The 15,741-nt window shown below is 41.8% G+C and overlaps 1 protein-coding gene across 4 annotated transcripts in view; it reads left to right on the forward strand.

Moving 5' to 3' along the window:
• GABRB3 (gamma-aminobutyric acid type A receptor subunit beta3) overlaps nt 1–15,741 on the forward strand; it is a 233,138-nt gene that overhangs the window by 60,355 nt on the left and 157,042 nt on the right. Inside the window, exon 1 of one of the 4 annotated variants that reach the window (XM_079912260.1) lies at nt 9,797–9,844. The exons of the other annotated variants lie outside the window; for them this stretch is intronic. The gene's annotated coding sequence lies outside the window, so the exon portion shown is untranslated. Of the gene's footprint in view, nt 1–9,796; nt 9,845–15,741 lie in introns of those variants that run through there. 4 annotated transcript variants of the gene reach the window in all.

Genomic DNA, 15,741 nt, shown 5'->3' on the forward strand with positions numbered 1-15,741 from the left:
TCTATGTTCATCAGTGATATTGGCCTGTAGTTTTCTTTCTTTGTGACATATTTGCCTGTTTTTGGTATCAGGGTGATGGTGGCCTCGTAGAATGAGTTTGGGAGTGTTCCTCCCTCTGCTATATTTTGGAAGAGTTTGAGAAGGATAGGTGTTAGCTCTTCTCTAAATGTTTGATAGAATTTGCCTGTGAAGCCATCTGGTCAAGACAGTATGGTACTGGCACAAAAACAGAAATATAGATCAATGGAACAGGATAGAAAGCTCAGAGATAAACCCACGCACATATGGTCACCTTATCTTTGATAAAGGAGGCAAGAATATACAGTGAAGAAAAGACAGCCTCTTCAGTAAGTGGTGCTGGGAAAACTGGACAGGTACATGTAAAGTATGAGATTAGAGCACTCCCTAACACCATACAGAAAAATAAACTCAAATGGATTAAAGACCTAAATGTAAGGCCAGACACTATCAAACTCTTAGAGGAAAACATAGGCAGAACACTCTATGACATAAGTCACAGCAATATCCTTTTTGACCCACCTCCTAGAGAAATGGAAATTAAAACAAAAATAAACAAATGGGACCTAATGAAACTTAAAACCTTTTGCACAGCAAAGGAAACCATAAACAAGTCAAAAAGACAGCCCGCAGAATGGGAGAAAATATTTGCAACTGAAACAACTGACAAAAGATTAATCTCCAAGATTTACAAGCAGCTCATGCAGCTCAATATCAAAAAAACAAACAACCCAATCCAAAAATGGGCAGAAGACCTAAATAGACATTTCTCCACAGAAGATGTACAGATTTCCAACAAACACATGAAAGAATGCTCAACATCATTAATCATTAGAGAAATGCAAATCAAAACTACAATGAGATATCAGCTCACACTGGTCAGAATGGCCATCATCAAAAAATCTAGAAATAATAAATGCTGGAGAGGGTGTGGAGAAAAGGGAACACTCTTACACTGTTGGTGGGAATGTAAATTGATACAGCCACTATGGAGATTCCTTTAAAAAACTAAAAATAGAACTACCATACGGCCCAGCAATCCCACTACTGTGCATATACCGTGAGAAAACCATAATTCAAAAAGAGTCATGTACCAAAATGTTCATTGCAGCTCTGTTTACAATAGCCAGGACATGGAAGCAACCTAAGTGTCCATCATCGGATGAATGGATAAAGAAGAAGTGGCACATATGTACAATGGAATATTACTCAGCCATAAAAAGAAACGAAATTGAGATATTTGTAGTGAGGTGGATGGACCTAGAGTCTGTCATACAGAGTGAAGTAAGTCAGAAAGAGAAAAACAAATACTGTATGCTAACACATATATATGGAATCTAAGAAAAAAAGAAGGTCATGAAGAACCTAGGGGTAAGACGGGAATAAAGACACAGACCTACTAGAGAATGGACTTGAGGATATGGGGAGGGGGAAGGGTAAGCTGTGACAAAGTGAGAGAGAGGCATGGACATATACACACTACCAAACGTAAAATAGATAGCTAGTGGGAAGCAGCCGCCTAGCACAGGCAGATCAGCTCGGTGGTTTGTGACCACCTAGAGGGGTGGGATAGGGAGGGTGGGAGGGAGGGAGATGTAAGAGGGAAGAGATATGGGAACATACGTATATGTATAACTGAATCACTTTGTTATAAAGCAGAAACTAACACACCATTGTAAAGCAGATTTACTCCAATAAAGATGTTAAAAAAATAAATAAAATAAAATGGGAAATGTTAGGCTGTGGAATTTTCTGTGCTGATTTATTTTGGCAGCTGGAACTATCATGGCATTAGCTCCTAAACATTTGAAATGTATGTGCATTTGGGGACAAGCAAACTTCCCTGTGCAGCCCTGGTCTTCTTAGTCTCCCTTTGTATTACATATTCTCCTGTGACGTAATAGTTTTTCTTAAAGTTTCAGTCTAAATCCTTTGCTCCATAGGGAAAATTTTAGCCAAAAGAAGATAAAAAGAAATGGGCATTACTCAAAATTGGAAACATTTGAAATGGATTAAATAACATGAGGTTTCTTACTTTGATCACGTATAGCTGTGATTCACAAAGCACCTTAGTGTATGTACATTTATACTTTACCACTATCAAAACAGTGTAGACAATCTGGAAAAGATCTTCAAGGTTTTTTTCTATGCCTTCATTGAAAAAGCTGTTGCCATTATTACATGTAAACCTGGTGACTAAAGTAAATATGCATGTATCCTTAGCAATGGCCCTACATAACCATCCTCCTTGTATGATGCAGAACATAAGCCTTCAACTGCTTCAAGTGCAAAAGTAGGGAATTAATAATCATAAATTAATACCATCCTGCTCTGAGCTGGAGTCAAACACTCTTCTGAGTTGACTATAGTCTTGGAGGGATAGAAAGCAATGTTTGGATTATAAGGATTTGTTGTTTCACCAAATACTTTTCCCTAAATATTTCAAAGAAATGTAGAAGAGAGCTTGGTGATATTTAGGCATGGGAACTATTATATCTGAAAAGGTTTTTGCTTTTCTCACTATCACTTGATCCTTTGCTCCAGCCCATTGCCTTGATGTGTGGATTGCATGCAGTTGCCACTCTTTTAGATGAGGCCGTGGGCTTCTGTGGGGCACAGTGAATAGCCCAATGGTCTGGGTACCAGTGAGGGCCAGTGAGAGCCCAGTGCAGCATCCTTCCATCACACCCTTGTTGAGCAAATGGCAGTGTTTTGTCGTAAATTAACAGTGGAATTTAAAAAATGGATATAAACCAGGCAGTATATACTTAATAAGATATACTCCATTTTATGACATGTTTGTTATTTTTTCATGAAAAAAATGCTTGCTCAGATACTAATGTGATTATTTCATTTCCTTGTGGTAAACTTGTGATAGGAACAGGGAATCCTTAGGTCTTCATGGCCTCTGAGAATAGAAATCAATGGTCACACTAGCCAATGAGAAAAGGTGTTTAATTCCCCATTATAACCTTCCTCCTGCTCTCCATCCACTTGAGCTCTTATTTCTCGTTAGTGTTAAAATGTATTCCGGTTGGATATTCTCTCACCTGCACTGTGATAAACCAGAAAGGGATTCTCTCTGAGAGGAAGGCAAGGGAGCTACCTGGGACTTCAGTCCAGTCATCTGGAGCTGCTCGGTGAGGAAGGTGTTCAAGCAGAGGTTGGAACAGAATGATCTCCTGAGTTATTTCCAACTCTCATTTTTATAATTACATTTTCTTTAGCTCAATTTACTCTGGACTCATTTACAACAAACTACTGGGAAGAATCAGTAGGTTCTAATTGTAGCCATTTGGACTGACACATAACCTTAGGCAGATAAGTAACCTTATTCCTTGTAATTTCTTTCTCCTAGAGTTTCGATCATTAAACAATCTGTGCTTAGCTTCATTCTTCATCGTCTCCCCTGAAGCACCAAGGGTCATTTACTTCTGAGGTTCTCTTCATTCTGGGAGGCTCCTGCCCTGCTGAGATAGCTGCCTATATGCGGTGACTCCTGATGGGGCCACAGGTGCCCTGGGCCACATTTTGGGGATTCATCCATGTGGATTCTGCTTGTCCCTTTCGGTTTCTGTAGTTCTGGCTTCTGTCCTCCTTTCCCCCTCTTTGCCTTTTTCATGTGCTCTTTCCTTCCCTATTAGGGACACGTGTAACTAAATCACCCCTTGCCCTTTGTTGTCATAAAACTCATACGTAAGACAAAGGAGAAAAGAGGAAAAAACAAACCAGTGACAGGAACACAAAGCTTGTGTGAGAAAATAGAAAAGAAGGGCAAATCGAAAGAGTAAGGCCAGAATCTTAGGGTCTCAGTACCCGCTGAAAAGGTGCTTGTTATCTAACCAGTGCTAAAACATTTCTGGAGAAAGAAGGAAGGGAGGGAGGAGGGGTAAAGAGTGGAAGGGGGAAGTAAAGATACTCAGAGAAAAGGCAGATGGAGAGTGGAGGAGGGGGCTAGATGATGCTGGAGTTTGAGAGGGTCTTCAGAACAAACACAATTGGTCAGAACTCTGGTGTTATTTCTGATGTGATCCTGTGTGTGACAATGAGAGGTTTTGTGTGATGCCTCACACCAGAGGTCAAAATGCTCATCCCCTTTGCTCGTCTCCAGGGAAAGTTTGGTCAGCATTGTGTCCCAGGGTTTGTGCTGACACCAGCAGACCAATGCCAGGCTCAAAGGATGATTTGTAGTTGGCTGAAGTCGTAACCTTATTATTCCTCAAGAAACCATTTTTTTTCTTACTTGCGTAGAATGCAAACGATTAGCTTTTCTTCCAGTTGATTGTCCCCAGGTCTTTGTAGTTGCTTTTGTACAAGAATTTCAGTTGATGGTCTCACTTTCTACAGGAACATTGTGAGAACAAATAGGAGTTGAAATCTCTGTGAATTTTTTGAAAGAAAGAAAATTCTAGGAGTGTGATTCCTACTTTAGGATGTGATAAGAAAACGAGGCTTAGATAAACCTGAAAATAAAGAAGCAACTAAAGTTTTATTACATGCTTGTGCTTGAAAGTCTTATCAGCAGCTTAGCTAGATCCTAAGGTAATGGGACTTTGTTCATGATATCTAGACAGTTTAAATTGTCTTTGTAAACCTTTTTAGGATTCTTTGAGTATTAAAATGTTCAGCATCAGTGGCCAACCACCAGTGGCTTTTACATATCATCAGAATTTTTCAGCTCCTTGAAAGGGACTGGTGTAATTCCCGACCTGTTGAACACATACAGTGAGCATGGCTCACTACAGATTTTAACTGTTATGACTAAAATCTGGACTGAAATACACAGTAACTTGGAAGCTCAGTCACAGAAACTCCATAACTGACATCAGTGGCACACCTCTGGCACACATAGTCAGTTAATGCCATTAGAAGCATCTTCCACTTCTCTGATTGTCTCATGCCCATTCTCCAAAGAAACGTAAGATGAAAACAAACAACAACAAGAAAAACTAGCATTGGTATGGAGCCTTGGAAGCTTAATCCACAAAGGGCTATGTGAGACAGCCGCTAGTATAGCACTTCACTTCAGATAAGCATGACAACTGAGGTTTGCAGGGGGAGCCGAGGCTTGGGGGCATGGCTGCATTCTGGCAACTTAGTGCACATGGCAGGCAGGCGTTCATCATGCCCGGCTACTTGACATGTGGCTGATATTTGCCCTGTGCCCAGCACTATAGTTTGTTTGACAACAAGATTTTCAGGGAAAAATAGGTATTGGGTGCATTTATCTTTGTCTTTAAACTATGCCCTGTGTCTGTTTTAGTTTATGAGAATTAATTGCTGATTTTGAGTTTTTAACTCAAAGGGAAAGTCTTGTGGTCATTATGTAATTAGAGAAAATGTCATTACCAATTTCAGTTTCTTTTATTTTTTGTCTAAAGATGACATGTCATAAAGTCCACATCTCCTCCTCAGTAGTGGGTTGCCCATTGGACACAAAAAGAATGTTCTGTGAAGATGAAAGTGATTTTAAGATTCAACAACTTGTTCTTGACATCTATGTCTCTATTTCTGTTTTGTAAATAAGATCATCTATACCAATTTTTTCAGATTACACATATATGTGTTAATATACAATATTTGTTTTTCTTTTTCTGACTTACTTCACTCTATATGACAGTCTCTAGGTCCATCCATGTCTCTACGAATGACCCAATTTCGTTCCTTTTTATGGCTGAGTAATATTCCATTGTATATATGTACCACATACCAAGGGGGAAAGGGGGTGGTGGTGGGATGAATTGGGAGATTGGAATTTACATATATACACTACTGATGCTATGTATAAAGTAGATAACTAATGAAAATTTACTGTAAGCACAGGGAACTTTACTCAGTGCTCTGTGGTGACCTAAATGAGAAGGAAATCCACAAAAGAGGGGATATATGTATATGTATAGCTGATTCACTTTGCTGTACAGTGTAAACTAACACATTATTGTAAAGTAACTATACTCCAATAAAAAAAAGATTCAGCAACTTATAACCTAATAAATACTAAAATAATATGTGTTTATTCTAGGTAATTATTTGGTTTGAAGCAGGGCTCCTTTTTAAATATACATTCTCTAATGATGTGAAAAGAACATTCATCATGGAAATAGTTATTTAAATTCACAGTCAGCAGGTGCAGTTAGACAGAACGAGACATCCTACAGGGCAGTAGAGACAAATCTGTATGGAAAATGTAATACGTGCCACATTTTGCTCTTGTCTGTCAGACTATTGGTTAAATGAAAAACAAAAAAATAGGATATGATGGTTGTAAATGTTTTATGTCATATAATTTTCCATCATTCTGATAAAAAAATTGGGAAGAAAGAAAAGAGGAATGGAATGGAGAGGATGGAAGGAGAGAAAATGCAAAGATTAAAGGAGAGATGATGCCATGGTGCTCCAGGTCACTCCTACATGGGACATGGTGTTTGAACTTTTTTCTTTTTCTGGCAGCACCCTTTATTTATTTTTTCCTTTTGTAAATAGAGAGTTGCTTCTGTTAGCAGTTAGCCGTTTGTATGAACGAATTCATTTAACAAAGCCCTTTGAAATTTGAAAATCCTTCCTGAATTCTAAGTCCCACATACACATATAAAATCTTGCTCTTTCAAAAGGTGGCATCGATACATTTCTCGTGAAATATCTTCAAAGTAAATGATGAAAGTTAAGATGAAGGGGGAAGGTGAGTGCCATGACATGGCTGGGACAGCCACATACCCAGGAGCCTTTACCTTCACGAACTCAGCCTCGCAGGGGAACTGCCCACAGGCCCAGCCACGTGGTCCTGCTGTGCCCCGTGGGGTAGAGCTGTGTGGTGCCGCAGGTGCGGGAGAGCTGCCTGGTCATCAAGTTTATGCCTCTTTTGCTGAGGTAGTCGGTTCCACCTCAGCACTTTCCCAGATGCACTACTGTGGAGAAAAGAACTTCCACTTGGTGAAGTATAACACTCTAGGCAGAGCTTTATTAAACTTCCAAAGTAGGCTTCATGCGAGTTCTGATGGACAGTAACTCCTCGATGGTACGCAGGCAAAGCACCCTGAGTCCAGGGGCGTAACCGTGTTAGTGCCCTAATGACACGGGAGCTCGTGCTGTTTCAGCACTTTTCCTGGGGTATTGACAAGGCACTGCTGACATTTTATCTTAACTTTATGAAAATCTTTTGATCTCTGGATATTTTCATGAGCTATTCAGCTATTTTCAAATTAAATGTTAAAGCCAAAGTGTGACCATCCAAATGTTTTGGAGCTGTCAACATCTATTCTTGAATTCTAATCAAAGTTGTATGTTTTGTAGAGCTTTAGGTATAGTAGTAGACATCCTACTTTGTTATTTATCAATATAAACAGTCTTGCTGAGGGGACTGGAATATTCTTAACAACAGTGTGAAGGTGAGAATGGCCTGAAGACTCCAGTGGCATCCATCCTCGCTTGTTGTTGAAAATCTGCTGTTTTTACATCCTGTCCTTTTTCAAAATAGCTGATAATCTTTCTTTTTTGTGGCGTTCACCCATATTTTAGGAACATGAGAACCACTATACTTACTGAGAAATGGTGGGTCCAGCCCAGTATCCTAGCCAACAGCCAACATTTGTGAGTCTTTCATAGCAATGACCTTGACAAGTTAGAAGTCTATTCCTATTATCTTGAGCTTCCTTTAATAATTTATTTTGGATAAATTATTTCAGAAACTTATTTTAACTATTCTTGAACCTGATTTCTTGTTTCATTCTGAATTACCTCTTGAGATAACTTCACCTGCTCATTACCTAATACTGCTTATCATTTTCCCTAAATTATATCTTGTAAACTCATACTCAGGGGTAACACATAGTCAGTTATTTTTCAGAATGTAGAAAACAAACCCAAATTCATGTTTCCCTTGCAAATAGTGCTCTTATGGACCTGGATCATAACCTCCTGTCGTCCACCATTCTATTCAAAAATCATTCATGTGTCCGTTCCTTCATCACTACCATTATCCCATCAGAGGATCAGTTAACTTCTGGGTCTCAAGTTTCCATTAATATTAACTGTCTTACTTTGGCTTCCCTAGAAGCAGACCCTGAATCCAAGAGAAAGTGCTTTTACGTGGGGAGGGCCTTGAAAGTTGGCAGAGGAGTTGGGGCAGTGATTTAGGGTGGGGAAGGAAGCCCATAAGCTTTGTTATTAATCCACTAACTACTGAGAGTGGCTGGAGCTTAATTCCATGGTAAATGGGGGGAAAAGGCATAAAACACACACTTCAGCATTACCTCACCCAAGAGAAATGGGAGATGCACAGTATACAGTGAGGCACTGACAGTTGTCTACAGTAAGGTTGTCATAAGGAATAAAAGCATCATCGTGTGGGAAATACTTTGAGTCAATAGGGCCTGGCACATGGTAAAGCACTTGGTATCTGCTAGCGATTCTGATGATTTACTATGAAGTTGTATGATAGCTATTTCTAAGAGCAGTACAAGTTTACTGAATGGCAACTGTAGGCTGACACTCCATTCCATCTTAGGATAACCCCAGAGGCTAGCTCCATGGTCTCACTGAACCTACAGTATAGTAGGGAGACAGGCATGTGAAGAGAGCAGAGTGGGGAGTGCCAGGACACGAGCAGGAAGGGGACGAGCATTCTGTCTGAGTGAGGACTGAGGGCCTCATATAGACCTGGGCTCAAGACTTCCCAGGGAAGGCAGACCACTGAGCCTGGCCAGGCTGTGGAAGGGCACACTGGGCTGAGAAGACTGCAGAACAAATGTGGAAGTGTGGGAAAAACAGCTTTTATCATTGAGCCGTGAGTTTAGAAAGCTGAAGAAAAGGGCCGGCCTCAAGGGCGTGCCACCTGTGACGTCACCCGAGCCCTGTGCTCAGAAGGGCTCCACACTTGGTTTTACTGTTCTGCTCTCACCATCCTGAAATTCTTCATAATTTTTGAACTGTATTTCAATTTTCACTAAGCCCTGTGAGTTGTGTTGCCGGTTCTGCAGAAGAGTGTTAAGTTCGGGACAGATTATTAAAGGTCTTTTATAAACCCTGCTGTGATGGTTAACTTTATGTGTCAACATAACTGGGTCACAAGGTGCCCAGATACTTGGTCAGACATTATTTTGGGTGTGTCTGTGACGGTGTTTGTGGTTGAGATTAACATTTGAATCACATACACTAAGGTACAAGATGGGACCCGCCCCAGATTTCCCTGCTAGTTAGGGGTGAAACTGGGACCCAGACCTCACAGCCCCCTGCAGCTTCATGCTCCTGTGGGCAGTTTCTAGAACATGGAGTTTATGCTCCTTCATTTAGGTGGGAGCTGGGAGTCTCCTGTGAGGCAGTCAGCATCAGGAGGTCACATTGTAGGTCAAGTTCATCCTGCTTTTGTCCCAGTCCCTGCCCATATTTCATCTTGCACCATTATAAGACTTTATCTTCCCTGTTGTGATTCCGTCCTGCGCAACTGTTCCCTGAAACAGTAGTCTTTTCTCTTTTTTTTTGCGGTACGTGGGCCTCTCACTGCCGTGGCCTCTCCCGTCGCGGAGCACAGGTTCCGGACGCGCAGGCCCAGCGGCCATGGCTCACGGGCCCAGCTGCTACACAGCATGTGGGATCCTCCCGGACCGGGGCACGAACCTGCGTTCCCTGCATCGGCAGGCGGACTCTCAACCACTGTGCCACCAGGGAAGCCCGGAACAGCAGTCTTTTATCTCTGTCCACCTTCTCCCCCAACCTAGGTGCGTGCCACCAACCCATGGAAGATTCGATGGACATAGACATGAGTGCCCTGAGGCCCCAGAACTATCTTTTCTGTTGTGAACTAAAGGCCGACAAAGATTATCACTTTAAGGTGGGTAATGATGAAAATGAGCACCAGTTATCTTTAAGAATGGTCAGTTCAGGGGCTGGTGCAAAGGATGAATTGCACATTGTCAAAGCAGAGGCGATGAATTATGCAAGAACGAAATTATAACCTTCCCTAACACCATACACAAAAATAAACTCAAAATGGATTAAAGACCTAAATGTAAGGCCAGACACAAAAAAAACTCTTAGAGGAAAACGTAGGCAGAACACTCTATGACATAAATCATAGCAAGATCCTTTTTGACCCACCTCCTAGAGAAATGGAAATTAAAACAAAAATAAACAAATGGGACCTAATGAAACTTCAAAGCTTTTGCACAGCAAAGGAAACCATAAACAAGACAAAAAGACAACCCTCAGAATGGGAGAAAATATTCGCAAATGAAGCAACTGACAAAGGATTAATCTCCAAAATATACAAGCGGCTCATGCAGCTCAATATCAAAAAAACAAAGAACCCAATCCAAAAATGGGCAGAAGACCTAAATAGACATTTCTCCAAAGAAGATATACAGACTGCCAACAAACACATGAAAGAATGCTCAACATCATTAATCATTAGGGAAATGCAAATGAAAACTACAATGAGGTATCACCTCACACCGGTCAGAATGGCCATCGTCAAAAAGTCTAGAAACAATAAATGCTGGAGAGGGTGTGGAGAAAAGGGAACCCTCTTGCACTGTTGGTGGGAATGTAAATTGATACAGCCACTATGGAGAACAGTATGGAGGTTCCTTAAAAAACTAAAAATAGAACTACTATACGACCCAGCAATCCCACTACTGGGCATACACCCTGAGAAAGCCATAATTCAAAAAGAGTCATGTACCACAATGTTCATTACAGCTCTATTTACAATAGCCAGGACATGGAAGCAACCTAAGTGTCCATCGACAGATGAATGGATAAAGAAGATGTGGCACATATATACAATAGAATATTACTCAGCCATAAAAAAGAACGAAATCGACTTATTTGTAGTGAGGTGGATGGACCTAGAGTCTGTCATACAGAGTGAAGTAAGTCAGAAAGAGAAAACCAAATACAGTATGCTAAGACATATATATATGGAATCTAAAAAAAAAAAAAAAGGTTCTGATGAACCTAGGGGCAGGATAGGAATAAAGACACAGATGTAGAGAATGGACTTGAAGACACAGGGAGGGAGAAGGGTAAGCTGGGACGAAGTGAGAGAGTGGCACGGGCATATATACACTACCAAATGTAAAATAGATAGCTAGTATGAAGCAGCTGAATAGCACAGGGAGATCAGCTCGGTGCTTTGTGACCACCTAGAGGGGTGGGAAAGGCAGGGTGGGAGGGAGACGCAAGAGGGAGGAGATATGGGGATAGGGATATATGTATATGTATAGCTGATTCACTTTGTTATACAGCAGAAACTAACACCATTGTAAAGCAATTATACTCCAATAAAGATGTTAAAAAAGACTTTATCTGCTTTCTGCCAGCAAATAATGGGGAAGCTTATGAGAACCCACCTAGGCATTTTCTCCAAAATAACGGGAAAATGGTCAGTTTTCCTGGGAGTGGGAAGTGGGAGGAGGGTATGGAAACACTCATTCCAGGATTTAATACAAACCTTCCTGAGAACGTTGTCAGTATAATGGCAGTGGTGGCAGGCTTTCATATACTACAGATGAGTCACTACCACCTGAGCAATAGGAGAGGAATGTTAGAAACCAGAGATTAGACATTAACATCATACATTATACAGACAAACCTAAGGGTAAAATATTTGAGCCAGTGATTTAGTATGCCTTTCCAAGAAAAGCACAAGTACTCAGAATGTGTTCAGGAAAAACCAAAGTGAGGTAGAAAGTAATTTTGATGGTAGATATTTCCCCAGATGCTGTGATGATTTTAAAACTTACTTTAGTAGAAATATGTTTCCCAATTTGCAAGGCCTGGGAGTGTCTGACAATAATTAGAACCAACATAAACTTAATGGTTTCTGGTTTGTAATGTAGAACAGTACCTGTATCCTGACACTTGGAAACATAAACATGGATGGTAATCCGTGCTCTGGGATAGTTGAGACAAAAGGACTGTTAGATGTTCTGACTTCACATATGCTCACTGTGGACCCAAAATAAGTGGAATCACATTGCTGCTCAGATGTAACAACTTGGATCTGATAATATGCTCACATTTCCCATATAGGGAGTCAGAATATCACTTGGGATATTATTTATGTTTTTAAGAATCTGATTTTGAGGAGAAATGGGCATTTAGAAACTTACATTGATTTTCTCCGTGAAGATGAAATGGAAGGCAAAATATCCTCCTGTCACCTTAATTCACTTAGGGTGCAAATTAGACTTAAAAGTCTAATTTCTGGACCAAGTGATGAATGAATCAGGATGATTGGATTCAAGTAGGCTAATATTAGAAATGCTGATGGTTGGCTGTTGATTGATTTTGATTGCCTCCAAAAGATTTAAGGCAGCTTACAAAAATTTGGGTGTAAAGGAAAGCAAGGGTAGGAAGAGTGATATGAAGCCAAGGGGGAGACTGATTGTAAACCCACATGCGTTCATGCTGCCACAGGTACAGGAGGAAGGACAGGCATTTGGCTGTGTTCTTTTTAACGAGCAGCACAGAGAAGACAGGCCAGCTACTCCGTAAGAGTGTGGATTCTTGGAAGCCTGAGGAAGCCCTCTGTGGGAACCCTTAAAGAGGCCAGCCTGCCGCGCCTCCACACCTCACTGCCCCAGCTTCCGAGGCAGGAAATCCTGTCCTCACGACATTGATGGTGATGATCATAATGACGGCTTCTTGAACATTCCCCATGTCCATTTGTAGGGAAGGTTTGAGTCAGTTGCTAAAAATGGTCAGCTGCTATTACATGGTTTGTTCTCCACTCAGCCTGACCACTAAGGCCTTGCTTTTAACCACCATGCTGTAAATGAGGAAAAGAACAAATGCAGGGTGTTTCACTCTGGAAAGGAAACATCCTCTCTGCCAGCTACAACTCCAGTCCCAAGGCCTTCTGGAGGCAGAATTCCTTTCTCTTCAGGAGACCTCTGTCTTTTGTCTTTGGTCTTCAACTAATTTCACAAGGCCCACCCATGTTATGGGGGGGGGTCATCTGCTTTACTCAAGGTCTACTGATTGAAATGTTAATCTCATCTGAAAAATACCTTCATTGCAACATCAAGACTGGTGTTTGACCACAAATCTGGGCAGTTTAGCCAGGTTGACACAGAATCAGTCATCACACCATGTTATCAAAGGAATGGAGGGAGGAGGCTAAGAAGGTTACCCTGTAGAATGAGATGGGCTGGCCGCTGGGGCAGGATCTGTTTCCTCCACACGTTTGACGTGCATCTTAAGAGACGGGGAGCTCTGTTTGTGCTGTGGGGCTCTGGGGTAAAGAACCAGGCATGATGGGTGCCGACCACAGGGGCAGATGTTGGTCCGAGGTCAGAGAGGGCTCGCTGCCCTGTGCCCTGGACAGGGTGTTGTTCTCAGCTTGGGAAGCTTTCTGGAAACAGTGAGGTTAGCTTTGGGCTTTTGTGGAGGGAACTGTTTGTGGCTCTGGATGGTCCTGGATCCAGTTCTACTGTTTGAAAATATTTTGCTTGAGATTTTGTGATCATCAAAAATTCAATGGTGTCTTTCCAAAACAAACTTGAGTCAGTGTACCAAAAATGCAAAGACGATAAATAGGTCAAACCTGGATTTGAAAATGGCTAGGCGAGGTTAGTTGGGGGCAAACAGGGTGAATGTACAATAGAGGCTACGTCGTATGGCAGTATGCTTAACCAGATCAGAGTGAGATTCTGATGTGTATGTGTGAATTCTCAAGAGCCAGGGAGTGCGATTCTCATTTTCTTCTGAAAGTTCAGAGAGGTTATTTTAGAAATGTGATATCAGCCAGTACTTATCCTAATGAGGTCAGAAAATGAGATTGCAGTGGACGCTGTAGCCACAGTGATCAGTGAGTAAGGGTCTTAGAAGCAGTTACCGGAAAGCAGGGAACTTTCCCAGGTGAAAGAGTTTTTGTGTTCATTTCTGTTGTTTAGACCATGTAACGAGATCAGTAATCACACCCCATGTCCTGTGCAGTGGCGTTGGCTGCATTGCTAAGGATGCAGAGGTGCTGGCCCGGCAAGGGTGGATGCTGGCCTCCGTGTGGGTCCTCTGTGTGGGATCATGCTGCAGCGGATAAAAGACTCAGCGGAGCTGCCCTCCTCTGCTTCCAAGCCGACACTCACGCCACTATTCCTGTCACACCAGCATTTCATGTTGGTTTCCACTTAGGGAAATTCTATAAACCCTGGGCTCATCCGGTTCTTGATCTTGGCCTCAGCAAGGCGCAGTTCCATTTGGGATAGAGAGCAGCACGAATGCCCAAGTGCCCTGGAACTGGCCCTTTGCTTCCAGGAACCAGGGCTCCTGAAAAGCCATTTCCCCAGAGTGCACACCCTGGCGCTGCTGCAGGACCCACTGTGTGGGGGAATGTAGTTCTTCAATGTTTCCCTCTCTCTCTCCCCTCCCCCAGCTGTCTCTGTCTGTCTCTCTTGTCCTCTCCTTCTCAAATAAAATGAGGGCCTGGAGAAGCCTGGGCAGGATGTTGCCGAGATCTCTCCACTCTGCAGTCACTTCATTGTCAACACCGTGAGATCTTAACGCTGGATACAGTAACATTCCCTGGAGCCTGAATGGGGTACCACACTGTGAGCCAGTTAATTTAAAATAAGAAGTTGTTCGTAGACTAAGCCTAGAAGTCCACATGGCCAGCTGGTTCTCTCCCTGTGATCAACGTTCCAAGAAGCTGGATCATGATGAGACCGTTGCTTTGTTGGTGAAACAACCAAAGGAATTGAGTGGATCTCGTGAAGAAGTTTTACGAGAGTCAGAGTTTGCAGGGACTGTCCGTTCCAGGGGTGGCTTTGCCAACCCCTGTGGAACTCTGCTCTCACTTTTGTTCTGGACTACGCTTTCGTTTTCCTTGGTTCGAGACCTCTTTTGTTTTTTTCTTTAGATATGTTAATAACACCATCTGATCAAATTGCTGGGATGCTCAGTGAGAGCAAATCCTAGTGCTTAACTGGAAAATAAATTCTTGACCTACCCATGTACTGATGGTGGTTTAGGCTGGTAGATACTTTTCCTGACGCCCTAGTCGCCCTCCTATGTGCTGATACCTGGGTGAAAGTTGGAGGACCTTATTTCCCTGTTTCAAATGCTTCTGAGAACCTCATTATAACCCTCAAATACTAACAAAAAAAGAACACAAACTATTAATTATTAAAGCAGTTTCATGAGTCAACTTCAAAGTAAATAAGCAAAGAGCAAAGGGACAGCTCAGAAAAACATTATACTCCATATTAATGTGCCATTTCCATTTTGGTTCACTTTACTATAAATTGTCTTTTTCCTTCCTTGGAATAAAGAAAGAAAACTGTTCTACCTTTACTTCCTTCTTCTGGATCCCAAGAGATTAGGTGGGTGTTTTAACTTACAGTTTGAGCCTTGGAATTCAGGTAAGTGTGTTAGTGGTATCTCTGAAGTTGTGGGGAGAAAGCCCCTTTCCCTGGGCTGAGGAATGGTTAGGAGGCCGGAGCATGTGGCTTCATGTTTTGGGGTATTTTCTTTTATCCCAGAAAACACACTTTTAGGAAAGGCTCTGATAAATGCACTGTCACTAACATGTCAGTGAATAAGAAGAAGTAAAAAGTTATCAATTCTAAATAAATAAGCAGTGTTTGTATTATCCTTTCTATGGATACTTGCATTTAAATAGTCCATGTTTGAAATTAGCTAAAGGAATGGGACTCTAACTGGGGAATTGGAGCATCTTCCAGCTAAGTAGTGGGGATAGTGGCGATATTTGGAGGGCAGGATGGCCTT

This window comes from Stenella coeruleoalba, assembly GCF_951394435.1.
Source record: "Stenella coeruleoalba genome assembly, chromosome: 2".
NCBI lineage: Eukaryota > Metazoa > Chordata > Mammalia > Artiodactyla > Delphinidae > Stenella > Stenella coeruleoalba.